The following is a 16938-nucleotide window of genomic DNA, read 5'->3' on the forward strand; positions in this document are numbered from 1 at the left end:
AACAAATTCCAACAAGTCTTTCCGCAAAGAGTTTCCAGCTTTTCACGTTCATTCATGTAACACATCTGATAATGTAGCGAAGCTGTGCCAAAAATAATCACAATCAATTTAACACGTTGAGCCCAGAATGTCACGAACGTGATGTCTCATCAATCAGACCTTGGGAGAGCGAAGTATCAACATGACACCACACTTTCAAAATCACTAATGGAAAACAGACCAACAAATAAACCCACCGCCTGAAAAATAACCGTACTCACAATGAACCAACATGAGGATTTACGTAGTGTTTGTTGTTAGGGAAAGAGATATATTTCGTGGAAAAATATAAAATATTTTTGAATCATCTATCCGAGTCTCGCAGTTTTAATACATATTCTAGGTAATTCATTCAGATAGTTTCTATTGAAAATGGAGACGGTTGAATAAATTAGTTTCTGTCATTATTTTTGAGGCATCTCAGTACCACTTCGTATATATCTATATAGCCTTGAGTATTTCGAAAGTACTTCTCTGACCGGATCCAATTATTTATGGATAGCAATATAACAAGGCTTGTCCTTTCAGTACAGTTGAGTACTGCAATGCATTTATGCTACGATACCCATGACGGGTCAAAACAGTGCTGTTGTCAAAACATTCTGTTGAATCGCGATTCCTGGTTTCTTGGACTGTAATGGCAACCTAGTTACCTTGCAGTGAAAATAGATCGCTATAGAAGCAACTGCTCGCTCTGAGAAACCTCGTTTGTCTTTGACATTCGTAAATTGAATCTTATGTCTATGCAACACAGTGAACTCGGGCGTTCGAAACAGCGCTGTTTGTTGAAACAATATCTCATTCTGAGTGAAAAATATTTACCGGTTTTTTTTGTCTTGATCTCCAGTTTTTTATGCCTGAGATGAAACCATACTGTTGGCTGCGCCATGTTGATGACAAGTTTCTGGTATGTCAAAATGATAAAGACGCACTGAACAAATTTATATTTTAACTATACTTTCTCGATCCAAAAATTCAATTCACAGTGGAACGGGAAACCGGAGGGACTCCAGCCTTCTTGAATGGTCTTGTGAAGAGACGTGTCAATGGTATAGTCGAAGTAAACAAAGTGGTGAACATTTAAAGTAAGCGGCACTCTCAAAGGCCAAAAAAACCAATGCATAGAAATGAACCGGCTGCGAAATAGTCCACGTGAACTGGAGAATTTGCGATTCGTATTGGATAATGTTTACCAACCGAGTTTCATGATTGGCTGAAGTGTCATGAAATTGAATTTGAAGTCATGTTACGATGACGGATAGAAATCGGGGAATGCGGGGATGGTTATCGCCGTCGTGTTCAGTTCAGGAACTAATCGCGATTTGAATGTTAAAATTCGATATTGATGTTGTTATAATTACCTTAAATTTTTGGTATCTGCTCAAAATGTGGCGTCCTCGTACAAGTACTAAAAGTAATAACGAATGTAATAACAACGCATACTTTTTCCAATAGCAATGGTGAACACTGCGAAAAACAGATACCAGTGAATAAGATTCGGGTGCATTTGAATATTGAAACACAGACACTATGTTTCAATGCAGATAAGAATTTACTTCTCAAGTTTGGTTTCGATGGAAACAAACTATTACAAGCAACATCAGATTTGACTGAAATTCCTTTCTCACCTGTAAGTAAAATAGTCAAAAACAAACCTAATGAATATTACTGGAGTTTCTTTCCCCAACACCAAATTGTTATTTTTAACACCTCGACACGTGTTTCGATCACCAAGTGATCATCTTCAAGAGGAAGGTTAAAAGTGGTTTTGATCTGTTTTAATCTTCCTCTTTGGAGATGATCACTTGGTGATCGAAACACGTGTCGAGGTGTTAAAAATACCGATTTGGTGTTGGGAAAGAAACTCCAAAATATTCATTACTACACCAAAGGTTCCAATCAGTGCATCATAAAACCTAATGAATGCAAGACGCGATGTGATACTGGATTACCAAAACCTTTAGATGTTCGTCTAATAAAATCATTGAAGAAAACAATATAAGACTGTTACAAAAGCAATGAGATTCCTACAACTGAAATAATAAGGAAAAAATTGAATACTTCCGGCCATAATGTGAGCTGCTGTGACAAAACTCTTCAATAATGGATAAGGAAACTAGGATTTATATTTAAAATAATAAACAAACGTCCAGCAGTTATGGAAAGCAGAGGAATGGTGGAATTACCTAACAAATAATTGAATATAGAGAAGAACAACGGGACATTTTCTATTTGAACGAAACTTGGTATGACACTCACGACACAGTTACGAAAGGGTGGACTGATGGTTCGAGAATGTGTACGCTTAACATGCCTGCAAACAAAGGATGGCAACTAATCATTGTGCATTGCGGAGGAAGTAAAGGATGGAAACGACTGCAATGTTGACTATCATAAGAACATAGAAGCTTTATTTAGGATCGATACGTTTAAAAACGTATCGATCCTAAATAATTTGGATGCGAATAGTGAAATAGTTCATGTCAACGCTTCCTATCATTCGCGACAGCTCATCAAAGTACCGAATAAAAATTCCAGGAAAGATGAAATACAAATTTTTTAATGGATAACAATTTGTATTTTAAAGATAACTGTATCAAAAACCATCAAACTACCAAACGACAAATCAGTTGTAGCCTAACATGCTCTCAGCAAATAAGGCAATCAGATTATCTCATTTGAAGATACAGTGATACTCGATAAAACTCAAAATTACTATCCATGGGTGTGTTGAAAAGCGATAGAAATTCAAAAACACAGGGATACTTTCAATAGAAAATAAGAAACAATGAACGACAATAAACTCTGGCTACCTGTTCTAGAAGGTGCACAAACAAGGTCAGGTAATCCAATTGAGAGAAACCCAGGTACGCCCACTAATCTATACTCATAAATGCGAAAGTCACTCAACACACATACATTTCTGTTTCTCCGTACTGGTGAGTCCTAGAAAGCTAAAATTTGGTCTATAAGTGTTTCTCAGGTTTTAAATGCACACTAAGGAAACATTTTTGAATATTTCAACTGAAGCATCCCTCGTAGGGGTAAATTGGGATCGTTCACATATCAGAAATACGCGACGGACTGTGACTGCTTATCTTTTTGAGGTTCAATTCAGTACAAACTTCACTGTTCAAGAACTCTTCCATCTGGAGAACTGCGATGGAACTGTTTATATGAAATAAACTTCCTGAGAACGTATTTCCAAATGGATTTTATCTCCAGCGATTCAAATCCAATGTGAATCGCTACTTTCGTACAGGCACCGCTTTGAGAGCACCTTAAGGATTTTTTGTGCTTGTGCTTTATTAAAAAAATTACCTTTTCATCATTGTTTATCCGTATCGCTATGTTTTCGAAGGCTGAAATTTCGTATGTAGGTTTGTTTTATGTTGTAGATATGCAATGAGTAAGAATTTTTGGGTATTCTAGCTAGGGCGCCAGTTTCTGAAGAAAAGGGCGCGTTCATAGAATGAAGGTCGCTTTTCATAACTGTTTCTTGATATCGATATATTTTCGAAGCCTGAAATTGTGTATGTAGGTTCAGCCGTGAAAGTTTACATTCTTTGATATGTTTGAATCTGTTCAAAAAATCTGTTTGAAAACTGTTAACCAGCTGTCGCCCCCATACGAACGACAATTCTCAAAAGTCAAAACTAGTGTGAGGTGTTACCTTCCAACGTGTTTATCCACGCACGGGTTGGATGATAGGAAGTGAAAATTGATCGTCTGGCCTTGCGGCTTGATCCACCGGTTCACACAGCGGTCGATTGAGTGAGTAGAGCAAAGCACCCACATCAACCCAGCCGGGCAACCGTCCTATCAATATCTTAAAAAATTATTTTGATACAATTTTGATACGATAATTTTGATTTGATGATTTTCATATGAACCATTTTCAATGATTTGACTTCTTCATCTCAAACTTTCAATGGAATCTAAATGTGACTCATACTGTTTGATAAATTGATCAAGGCTTTCGCGGCCGACATTTTCAGTGTTCTATCTTCATTCGGGTTTGAAGGCCGTCGTAGTTTGGAATTGCATCCTACAACTGCAGGGCGGTCTTAAAACCTGAATGAAGATGGTAATCATACTGTATGATTGTGCACAAATTACATGGAGGATAGCGTTCAAATTTCGTTAGTAAGGAGAGACTTTTTTTGGAATGAAAGAGTCGTATCAACAGTTTGATGGAAAATAAAGTAAAGATGAATGTACGGGCTTAATGATTTCTATTCGAATTGAAAAGATTCCAAAAGATGAAAAACATTTTATGATTCCAAATGAGTCACAACCGACAGATGTCCTTTCGTGAGTAATACATGTTTTTGATTTAAAATACAGTTCATCAAAGTTTCAGCTATTATTGCCCCTCTGGTGTTTGAAATTCTGGTAATCTAACAGTAGGAATTATTATGAAACATCAGCATAGAAATATTATGCATTTGAATAACACAGATTTTATAATCCACTCCTCTAATGCGTTACATTTGTTTGCAACCTCAGATGAGTAAGACAGTATTGGCGGTTGCCTGTTCATAGATACTAATTTTGTATTGTTCAAATTCATATTAGTCACACTTTATTGGCTATTTAGATAGACTTTATTGGCTATTTCACACAGTGGTTCACAGCTCGTCACATAGTACAAAAAATATTGAGAGCCGATATCGTCGGTCTAGATGTTATACCTCGTAACTGATAGTTTAGGGATTTTTGATTTTTGACGTAGTTCTACTGCTATAAATGTTGCGGACCTAATTGTGAGACCATGTAGATGTACGAGTCGGAATAATACGAAATTTAAATTGTAGTGACATCTAGTAACACAACTATAAATTAGGTCTGGTGGGACCTCGTAACTATGCAACTTTAATAACTCGTAAATGTTTCTCTTCAAAATTAACTGGTGAGACTACGTAACTTATTTCTAAGATGGCGTCTAAGAAACAATTTAGTGTGCAAGTAAGTGCATTTTCTCTAATTATGTGGAAACTAGTTAGCTATTAATTTATTTTAATTAGTAAAAGTGACTTATATAGTTCCAATTTTATTATAATGTGTGATTTTTTAAAAAAATATCAGTAGTCAGAACAAATTTTGTTAATTATTCTGAATCTGCATTCACGAGGTACCTCCATCAACCATTTGCGATAGTAGATAATTTTGGATTCGTGCTTGTAGCATGCAGACACGTGTTCACACTGAATTTCATAATCTGTTTTATGTTTTTTTATTAATTGATAAAATGAAAAAATGTAGGTGTAGTAGTTAGTACCTACCTATACCTTTACTTTGCTTACGAACTTGTATTTTGTAGGCAACAAGACTCATACGTGGGCATTTACTGGTACAACTGAGTCAACGAAATATCGTCTGTGATTTAAAATACCAAAGCCTTTCAACAGCACTTGATCTCCAATCCGGAACACCCTTGGGCAATATTACCAATTTAGATGTACCTAACTTATCAGACCATAGTCATTCAAATAAATCTGATGGCAGTTCCGAGTCTGATGAAAACACTGAGGTGTCTCAAAATGAAGGATTTTGCGAAAATTCATCGTCAGAATATTATTTTCTACCACCAAATGGTATTCAGGAAAATAAGACAACATGTCCAAATTCAGAAGAATTACAACAAGCTGGAAATTTTTCTGGAGAACTTCTAGCGGCCACAAGTAATGAATTGCCTGAATTATTGCCTGAATTATTGTCAAATACTATTGACTTTCCAATTGGAAAGACAAAGAACTTTGGGAATTGATAGCTTCGGCTTACCAGCCAGCCTTGATAAACGAAAAGAAACTTTTTGAACATGTTGATTCTTTAGAAACTCGAGATAAATCTACCACTAGTATAGATGAAGTGAACCACGACAATGTACCTACCACCAGCCACTGAAAGCCAAAGTTCAAATAATAACAGTAACTCTTTAGATTACAACCCAACTCTAGAAGACAATCAGGAATTGCAGGACATAACTTTTCCGCATCAATTACCGGTAGACAGAGACACTGAGATCAATGAAGATGATCTTAATTGGCTTCCAGAGTCTGAAAATGAAAGTGACATAGATGAAGGCCAAATTATTACAAACGAAGAGACACGGGTAACCGGGGAAAATAACGAAAGGGTAAATAAAAAGCGAAAAAAGATTGCAGATCCTAAAGAGTGGATGGATTTTGAGAATAAAAGAAGAAGGGAACTTGGAGAAGCGTATACGGGCTGGACAAAACCTAAAGGTGAAAAAGGAATGAGGGGGGCGCCAAAGTCAGTAAGAAAAATAGGACCAACATGCAAGTCGATACATTGTGAAAAAACAAAAAAAGATTGCCAGAAGATTAGCCAAAAAGACAGAGAAAAAATGTTTAACTTTTTTTTGAAAAAAAATTAGTTGGGACCAAAAAAAGTATACGTCACATCTCTTGTATCTGGAGTACCTCCAAAAAGACAAACTGCAGCCACTGTTGAAAACCGTAGACGAAATAACAATCTCCAATATAGGCTACAAACTCGAAATGGCAAAATAATGAAAGTTTGCAAAAACATGTATCTTTCAACACTCGGTTTAAAAGAATGGGTGGTGTTGAATTGGTTTAAGAATGCAAGCAGAGGCATGTCTGAATCTATGGCGGAAGAGAATGAAAATCGTAAATCAAGATGTAAAGCTAAGGCAGATAGGGATGGGGTGAGCAAATTTTCAGATGAATTGCCCAAGTTGACCTCTCATTATTGTCGTCAGTCAACTTCTAAAGTATACCTGGAGCCAACATTTGGAAATAATAATATGAGTGATATTTACAGAGAGTACATAAAAAAGTGCCAAACCTCTAATACAATCCAGGTGCCAGTTAGCCGTTTCACATTTGATATGGTCGTAAAGGAGAAAAATATTTCTTTTCAGCCTCCAAAAATGGATCGTTGCGATTTGTGCATTGGATACGAAACACAAAATATTAAAGTAGAAATCTACCAAACACATCTAGCAAGGAAGGACAGAGCCAGAGAAGCTAAGGATGAGGATAAGAAGGTATGAGAAGAAGGGAAATTTGTTGTGCTCACAATGGATTTGCAGTCTGTCAAAATTTGTTCCAGCTTAAACGCATCAGCGTTGTATTACAAGACAAAATTATGTCTGCACAACTTTACTGTATTTAACATAAACAGCCGTCACTGTCGATGTTACTGGTTCGATGAAACCGAAGCGGACTTAACTGCTAACACTTTCGCAAGTTGCCTGATTGATTTTATAGGTAGCATGGTGGACGAAAATAAAACACCTATTATTATTTGGAGCGATGGCTGTACTTACCAAAACAGGAACGCTACCCTCTCAAATGTCCTTCTAGCATTTAGTGTTGATAAAGAAATAAGAGTCACACAAAAATTCCTTGAAAAAGGCCATACACAAATGGAGGCCGATTCAGTCCATGCTACTATTGAAAAAAAAAGAAACAAACACATCTACCTGCCTAGTGACTATGTTTGGTTAACTCTTGAAGCTAGACGCACTCCACATCCATACGAAGTAAAAAGTCTCGAGTAATCATTTTGTAAGAATTACGGGATGAACATGGTATACCCGTCAATACGACCTGGGAAATCAGTAGGTGATCCTCATGTTACGGATATAAAAGCAATAAAGTATACACCTGATGGAATCATACAAGTAAAATTAGATTTTGATCAAGACTATACCGACTTGCCGATTAGGCAAAAACGAAATGGAGTAAATCCTTTACTATCTTTTCCTCAGCTTCATCAAAATAGATTACCCATCAAAAAACAAAAGTGGTTGCACCTACAACAAATAAAAAGTGTTTTACCAAGTGATTGTCACTTATTTTATGATAATTTGCCTCATGAGTAGGTGTGACTTTTTTTGTAACAGCATCGTCCCTCGGTATTGTGCGGGTTTAATTTTCAAAATGCAAAAATTTCGCATTGTATATTCAATATTCATTCGAATGATGAATAAAAGTTTTAGTTTTGTTTTTGATTTAATGAATCTTGAGTTGTTGACGCTTGTTTTCTTATTTATATCTCTGTTGCTATGATAACACATTTCCCTCCGCTGGCGGAAAAGTGAAAACTAAAGCTCCGGCGGAGAAAAAATTAAACTTTACGGCATTTTTTGTATAGAAATAATATTACAATCATAATTGATTCTTAGAACATAAAAGATCATAATTTTATGAAATACTGACATTATAACTTATCGCAGATTATTATTTCTATAGAAATAATTAAATTTCTTTGTTTCCTTAATAATCAGTGTTTTGTAGTTGCGAGGTATCACGTCTAGACCGACGATATGTGAAAATGTGAAAACAATCAGGTCATTCACAAAAACATTTTTTTTAATTACATTCAAAAGAATAATTTGAAAATTCTTCTACACTATAAAAACAATTTTTTAGGAGTAGACATTTCACATTAGCTTTAAAATGTATATCATTCAGGGAACGCACTTCTGAGCTCAACTTGTTATAAAGTTTCAAATTGAGGGACTTTGACTTTGACTTATTCAGCCTGAAACGTTTTAGTGCTATTTGGTTTTCTGATCTCGTGTCGTATATGTGAAGATCTGACGAAACAGTTTCCTTTGTTTGAGTGTATTTCACAAACGGTTTGATATATGTGGCATGGTAGTGTCATTATTTTCATGTCAGTAAGGAGAAGACGACAGTGTTCTCTCAGTCCGACTCCAGCCAGAAGACGAATAGCTTTCTTCGGTGATCTGAAGATGTTTAGCACATTGCTGGAATTTCCCCATAGAATGGTTCCATAGCTAATACGCGAGTGAAACAAATCTTCTTAAGGGAAATATTGTAATGGAAAGCTCGCTGTTCAGTTTTTGAGTATGATAGTGTCAGCTGAGAGTGTCATCGATTGTAATACCAAGAAGTTTACAGTGTTCTCCTGATGTGCATTTATTGTTACTGGATATGATTTATTTGTAGGGAGTTTGCAGTTTCTAGTAAGGTCAATCGAATTGTCAGCAAGAATTTTGAGGCTATAAAAATCTGACGAACTATTGGTAAGTGACGTATGCTCAGCGGAAAGAATGGTGGCTGTATCCTGCAGCATTTGCTGACAAATGTCATTTATGTAAATGATAAAAAGCAAAGGACCAAGGACCGATTCCTGTGGAACTCCATGTTTCACTGTCCTGAGCTCGGATGAATTATTTTTCATTCTGGCCAGTTGTTGCCTATTTGTTAAATACGATGACATCAATTCGAGTGGTATTCCTCTAACCCCATAATAAGATAACTTTTCTAACAGTAAGTCGTGTGTGACACAGTCGAACGCCTTCGACAAATCGCACATAGAAAAGATGGAATGTGGTTTTTTTTCAAGGCCATCGACAATGTCCCCCAAATGTCCCCCACGACCTTCACTTGTGCCCTTATTGTGTATTTGTTCTGGCGGAAACCAAATTGAGTGTTGGCGAGGAAGTTATTCTTTTCAAAATTGGGTGTTAACCTTCCTTTGAGAAAAATTTCTGTAATTTTAGAAATTGAGATTGGGCAAAAGTTGTCCATAGTTTCAAGGTTGTTTTTTCGGAAAAGGCAAAACTCTTGAGATTTTGAATAAATCTGGGAAAATGCAATTTAAAAAACACTTATTTATTGGCACAACCAATAGTTCAAGCAAAATGTCCGATATTTCTTTGATAAGTTATGCATTTATTTCGAAAGCATCTTCTGAAATGTTTTTTTTTTTTAGATATAGCTGACAAGACCTCGTCTAGAGTGGTTGGGGCTAAGAAGAAACTTGATTTTGGAGATGGTAAATTTCTCAAAAGATCAGAAGTAGTAAGAGAAGAACTTGGTATTGTTTTTATAATATTGTTAGCAATTGTACTGAAGAATATATTGAAGTCGTCTGGACTGAAAGATGAGTTGTCAATGTTTCTAGATTTTTTTCTTGAATTCGAAATTAACGATGCGCCAATTCTTTCGATATATTTTCAGTAGAAAAAAATGGAAACGTTTCTGAAAATTACGTTTGAAGAAAGTTTCCCTTGACTCTATGTGAAATATATGAATATAAAATATAACGTAACAGTCGTTAGTGCCATTTTTGAGCGAATTAAATGATTGAAACAAGAAAATCACTTTTTAAAAATAAATTTATTTTACAAACTAGAGACGACTGTCTCTTACGAGAGCTACAAACAGAATGATAATTAATATAATGTTAACTGGATGCTGACTGCATGTCGAGATAAGGATTTCCTGGAATATCTCTTACTCAGCTGAATCTCCGTGTGAATAGGAATGTCATGGGAACTATGACCACGTTACTCCTCCCTCTTCAGGCCGAAATAATAATGGAATTATTTTGGCGGCTTGGAACCATATCTTCGTTATTGGTAGTTTCTTTTTGGGGTGTTTTGATGCAATAGCATCCCAATATAAGGGTTTCAATCCAATTTTCCTTAAAAGCTGCCAATATCAGGACAAGTATTGTGATAGTAACTCCTGCAAAAACGCCAAAAATGGTAGTGTTATTTTCGGAGATGTTAAATTTGTGGATTGGTTTCAATCGGTCCACTATATTGTTAATTTCGTAGAGTTCTTCAAAATTTAGTCTCGAGAAATTTTGTGTTTTATATATTGTTAACTTCTTGATATTTTTCATTTCAATTTTAGGTAAGATGAGTGGCTTGCCTGTTCCTATTTTCACGTTGTTAGTGAAAATCTTGTTTCTCACTTCAATTTGGCAATTTTTCGGGATCTTGACTAGGGTTGGCGCTTTTATTTCCAAATATTGGTCGGTTTCACATTTAAGAAATATTCTCTCGCTCTGTATCGGAATTACCAGGATTTCTTCTTGAGTGATTTGTTCGATAATCGACTCTGCCATATTGATTGGAAGAGGCTGACAATTATCGGCGACTTTGACTTCGATCAGGTGGGATGTGCATTGGAAAATTAATCTTCTGGACAATAATACGTTTTCTCTAATACTGGGCACGGACTGTCTTCGAACTGGATATTGTGGTTTGCTGGTGCCAAATATGGGTATTTTGGGATAAAAATACTGTGATTTTGGATAGGATAAAGGTGGAAAAATGTAAGAACTTCGTTTCCGACAATAAGAACGTGTATTGCGAAAATTAATCTGTCTTTCAAAAAAGTTACTTGTGCACCGAAAAATTTATATGTCAACATCATTTCAAATTTTGGGATTTTTGAATCAGAGTAGAATAATTTATTATTTCTTTCAGTTCAGAACTAGGTATTATTGAATTATGTAAGGAATTCAACTTCGCAAATGTGATAGCATCTTCTAAATTATCAATAAAAGTAATGACATTTTGGCAGTCAAGGGTTATTTGTGAAACTATTCCCTGAAAACTAATGTAATTCGTCAGGTCGCCAATGGTTTTTTGGACTGCAACTAGAAATGTTTTCAGACTGTTTTCAAATATTTCTTGATTTGAATTCAAAATTTGGATAATTTTATTATAGTGATTGATTAATTTTTTGGACAGAGAGATTTACATGTTTACCTCAATAATCAAATTTTCTTGGTTACGTTCTAATATAGCGATACTTTGGTCGTATCGTTTACCATCATCAGCATCAAGAGTACCGAATAACCAATTTTCGATTTTTCTAATAATATTTATCATACCTCTTTTCTGAGAAACTCCGATTTGTCCAGTTGGATCTCAAATTGTGCCTCTCGTAATTTAGAGAAGACCAATTTTAATTTTTGGATGTGTTCTTAGAGTCCCGTGCTGAAAATAATTATATCGTCCATGTAAATCATGGTAGGTCTTTCAGAACCTCGTCTAATACGCGCTGAAGACTTGATGGACCGTTCTTAAGGCCATACGGAAGTAGGTACTCGTAGTGTCCGTGCTCTACATTAAAAGCCGTTTTTTGGATTGAATTTTCGGCCATCTCGATTTGATGAAAACTGCGTGCCAAATCGAGGGTGCTAAAGTACTGAGCTCGTCCCAGTTTATCTAAAATGTCGTTTATGTATGGGAGTGGGTAACGATCACTTATGGTTTTATCAAGTTTTCGACAGTCGACTATCACACGCCATTTTGGCTTCCCGGAAGCATCCATCTTTTTTGGAACTATCCAAACTGGGGAAGACCAGGGACTACAACTTGGTCGTATCATATTTTTTTGTAGCATGTCTTTTATTTGACGCTGAACTTCGCTCTTATGAACGTATGGATACCTGTATGATCTGGTATGTATGGGTATTTCATCTGTGGTCTTGATTTCGTGTTTGACTTTGGAGGTGAATGTTAATTTATCTCCAGGTTTCAAAAATAAGTCTGAAAATTCTTTACAGAAACTCAGTATAGCATTTGTTTCTTCCTTGTTCATATGGTCTGTACGTATCAAATCAGCGATATTAATTTCGTTTGCCAATTTAGGTGACTACGTCCCTGTATTTTCGAAATTTTCGTAAGAATACATTTCGAAGGTAGAGGATTGAAAGCTCTTTACAGGAAGCGTTTGTATCAATTTCACTGATATTGTTCTATTGGTGGGGTTTTGTACTTCCATTAGGGCGTAACCATTTTTTGAAGTTGTCAATATTTGCGGAATGAAAAGATTATCAAGTGTTCCCTCAAGGGTATGAATTTCACCTTCAGGAACTGTGACAGGCAGATATTTAAGCACTCTTTCTTGTGGGTTGACAGAGAAAGAAAAACTCGTATCTGTAGACTGTCTGAACTTGAAAGGAATTTCAACATGTTTTCCTATCAGTCTCTTATTTACAAGGTCTATATTCAAGTGCATATTTATCAAGTCTGATAATCCTAAAACTCCGTCAAAGTAATCGTAGAGATCAAATAAAATGAAAGCAATTCAATAGTTTGTGTTGAACTATGGAAAAGCAGGTATCGAGGCTTGGTACCTTACTTTCTGACTTCCTAAAATCGTTTCGATAATAGTATTTGAATGATAAATTTTGTTTGGGAATAATTTTTCAATAATAGATGGTTTAATAATCGATTCTGAACTTCCAGTATCGATTAGTAGTTTGATAGTTTTATTTTTGTGAGTAACTTCGACATAAGGCACTGCATTGTTACAAAATGCATTGATTGCGGCTGAGTATGATTTTCGAATTGTGTTGTTAAAAGAAAATTTCTAGTTTCTATGTCGCTTAAGTATTCATTCTGAAAATTTGGTTCGAATGCCCGATTCCTCTTCCTTATTCAGAGGAATCGGGCAAACTACGGATATGCAGTTGGTAGTACCTCGTCCACTAGATGGAGTGACATTTTGTGATGTTCGCTCCAACTTCGGAAGAGGAATGGAACACTCTGAAAGAATTCCAATTTTCAATTCTGGAATATCATTGACTAAAGGTCGATGATGGTCACTATCTTGCACTGACGAGTGGCTAATGAGCCCGAAACCGGTCTGCAAGTGTGCCCATTCCAAAATTGAGGGTAGGCTCTTTCAGTTGTATTGCTAATTGCATATGCAGGAAATTTTCTGTGAACATTCCTGAACTGACGCCTGTCGGATATAATCCAACGCCATTCGTGGTATTAGCCTATCAGGGGAGTAGTTCTTTTCTGATAGGCGTCAGTCCATTAAACCTACTGTGTAGGTATACGGAGACTGGCCTGAACGTTTAAAGTTCATTTGCTTCAGATTTTTTTACATTACTTTTGGTTAATTGAATTCTACTACGGAAAGTCATTAGGTCTTCTTCCCTATGGGGTCGACTTCTAGTTAATTCTTGAACTGAACAGTCCAAATCTCTCCTATCTAAAAAACATTGGTTCAGAGCAGATTTTAAGGCGTCCCAAGTAATAAGTTCGGTTCTGTTACCAACCATATACTCGGCTTTAGCTGTCAATTTTTCTTGAATACATTCAAGAACGTTTTCATTAAGTGAATCATCATTAAACTCATTGTACGCATTAACTATAGCATCGCATCTACTGATAAATTTGTTCGAAAGTTTTTAAATTGTTTATTCTAAATTTGAAAAGGTTCCAATTTATTCGAGTTGGTTGGGGCGGAACTGGTGGAACCATTGTGGGTTGAAAAGTATAATCAAAATTTTCAGTATTATTTGCTGAACTTTCTTGAAATGATAAACTATTCAATCGTGATGAAATATCATCAATTTCACTCATAAATAAATAATTGTTTTTCTCAATGAATAGTTACTTAAAATTACTCGTCTCGAATAGACAATCTGTTCGCAATGAACGATACTATATATTTTCGCCGAAGTCCTTACACAGAGGGTAAGGACTTCGATTCCTTGCAGCTTCTCTGGGGCTCTGTCGTATCCTTGTCCACTCGTTCTGGGTGGTCCTCGAAGGATTCTTGTTGAATTTATGCTGAAGGGGTTGAAACTCCACGACGCAAAAAGTTCGTTTTCACGCTGCAATCCTACCGACTGCGCCAATTAAATGATTGGAACGAGAAAATAACTTTTTTGAAAGAATTTATTTTACGAACTAGAGACGACTGTCTCTTACGAGAGCTACACACAGAATGATAATTAATATAATGTTGACTGTATGCTAACTGCATGTCGAGATAAGGGATTCCTGGAATATCTCTTACTCAGTTGAATCTCCGTGTGAATGACCGTGTCATGGGAACTATGACCACGTAACTGGCGAGTCTATAAACATTCGTGTTATTAGATTGATAAAAATTTCAATGAATTATATTGGAGCCCTTCCTAAAAAGCAGTGCAATTTATTTCATTTCCATAAACGTTAATGTTGGAACATTAGTGCCCGGGTTGATAACGTTTGAGATACATCTAAATATTTTTTGACACAATTCATTATGTATATTTCAGTAGAGACTACTTCCGATAAAGGTAAAACCTAGCAATTTACTATGACTGGAGATGCAAATGAAATTTGTCACCTTATTTTGTACCTAATTGAGGTTCTGTTTTGCAAAGTTATTGGCATCGAGGGGTTCGCTCACAAAGTATCTTATTGTATTCGGATTTCACTCCGATAATCGCGACGATTGTCTCAACTATCTTTTATAGAAATTTATAATACTAATAATACTACTTTCCAACCTATTTATAGTTCCGATAACATCGACAGAAAGTTGGAATATTCAATAAGTTAGTTCTTGAACTTTTTAACAAGCATTCACCGGCTAAAACCGTCAAAATATCTAGGAAAAAAAGCACCTTGGATTACAGATATCCTTAAACTCATGTTCAAACTCATAGATGATGATCTTTCTAGATTTAAAAAAACCAAGTCACCTCATCACTGGGTATATTGTTGAGAAATCTCACAAATCGAACGGTAAATCTCGAGCAGAAGGCATATCTTAACTATTTCTTCCTTACACAATTGTGTAAGGAACTAGCTATGCTCAATGTTTATAAGAAAAAAGATCAAAAGGCAATTCCTGAACAATTCCTAACAAGGGGGTCAAGAGTAAATTTATTTTGGAATGATCTTATGGAACGCAATGAGTCGGTACAAATTGGGAAATGAGTTTCGTTTCGTGCGAATTCACAGAATAATAAAGACTGGTATATAGCGTATAATAATTCTGCTGTGTAAACGCTGGTTGTTGAGTGCATTGACCAGCAATGGAGGTGTCCATCTACAAGGAATGCACAGCCCACCCCATACTCGGTCTTTGATCCATCAGTATATATTTTTCAGTAGTTTGGAAATTTACTGATGTTATTGTAATAGTTCAGTTTGTGTTGTTGTGAATTCAATTCTGACTTTTTCATTTCACTTCCCGAAACATTGCAATATATATCAGCCAGTTTCCATGGAGGGAACTCCGGGGGAGCGAGCGTGAAAACTCTCGAATCTGGAATAATACGTTGTTCTTTTATGCGTGTACCTGTTGGTCTGGTTGCCGTTGGTTTTTGTAGGAATAAATCATGAATTTTGTCATTGAAGAAGATATCATAATTAGGGTGGTTAGGTTGATAGTATATTTTCACAGCATAGTTTGCAAGAAGTCTCGTTCTTCGAAATTCAAGAGGAGGAGAAGCAGTCTCACAACAGAGTGATATTACAGGACTCGTTCCGAAACATCCCGTTATCAGTCTCGGAGAATTATTTTGAAATTTGTTCCAAGTTTTCAATCGTGTTGGTCTGGCCAAAAAGTATACTACACTACCATAATCAATTCGAGAGAGAATAAGGCTGCGATAAATATTCAGCAGGATTTCATGGTCTGCTCCCCATTTGATTCCTGCAAGAGCTTTTATGATAATTCAGTGGTTTCTGGCATCTTTCCATCAAATTATCTATGTGAGCTCCCCAATTCAGTTTAGAGTCAAATATCATCCCCAACAATTTTATTTTGTTTTCAAACTGTATAGGTGTTCCATTCATGTTAAGGTTGGGATTATTATGAAGTTTTCGCTTTCTACAGAGGTGAATCGCCTTTGTTTTTCTTGCTGACAATTTTGAGACCTGTACTGTGTGCTCTGCTGTGAAGCTCATTTATGGTGTTCTGAAGTTTCTCCTCAGCATCAGCAGTGACTGGACAGTCACTGGACCTTCTACTACTTCTATTATGCCGTTTATGGCAATTGCAAACAGAGTGACACTCAATGTAGAACCTTGGAGTATACCGTTCTCCATATCTCGAGGGTTTGATATAGCTTCTTGAATTCTAGTCCTGAATTTCCTGTCATTGAGAAACTGTTGTAGGAAAAGCGGCAGATAGCCTCTGAATCCCCATTCATGCAAAGTTCTCAGTACCCTATATCTCCACGTAAGATCTAAAGCTTTTTCAATATCAAAAAATATAGCTGTTAGATGTTTTTGTTTGACGAAGCTGGACTGTATTTCATGTTCCAAACAAGACAGTGGATCTAAAGTAGAACGAAATTTTCGGAATCCTGCTTGGAATCTGGAGAGAAGGTTTC

General features: G+C 36.1%; 1 long non-coding RNA gene across 1 annotated transcript; it reads left to right on the top strand.

The window, feature by feature from the left end:
• Nucleotides 1-4699: 4699 nt before the first annotated feature.
• On the top strand, nt 4700-6485 carry LOC141482217 (uncharacterized). The gene is made up of 2 exons (XR_012465413.1): nt 4700-5007; nt 5363-6485. It is a non-coding gene; the product is annotated as an uncharacterized lncRNA (long non-coding RNA).
• Nucleotides 6486-16938: the final 10453 nt, after the last annotated feature.

This window comes from Leptinotarsa decemlineata, unplaced genomic scaffold (genome assembly GCF_025532065.1).
Source record: "Leptinotarsa decemlineata unplaced genomic scaffold, Ldec_3_MD MMD2_tig00000882_RagTag_RagTag, whole genome shotgun sequence".
Lineage (NCBI taxonomy): Eukaryota > Metazoa > Arthropoda > Insecta > Coleoptera > Chrysomelidae > Leptinotarsa > Leptinotarsa decemlineata.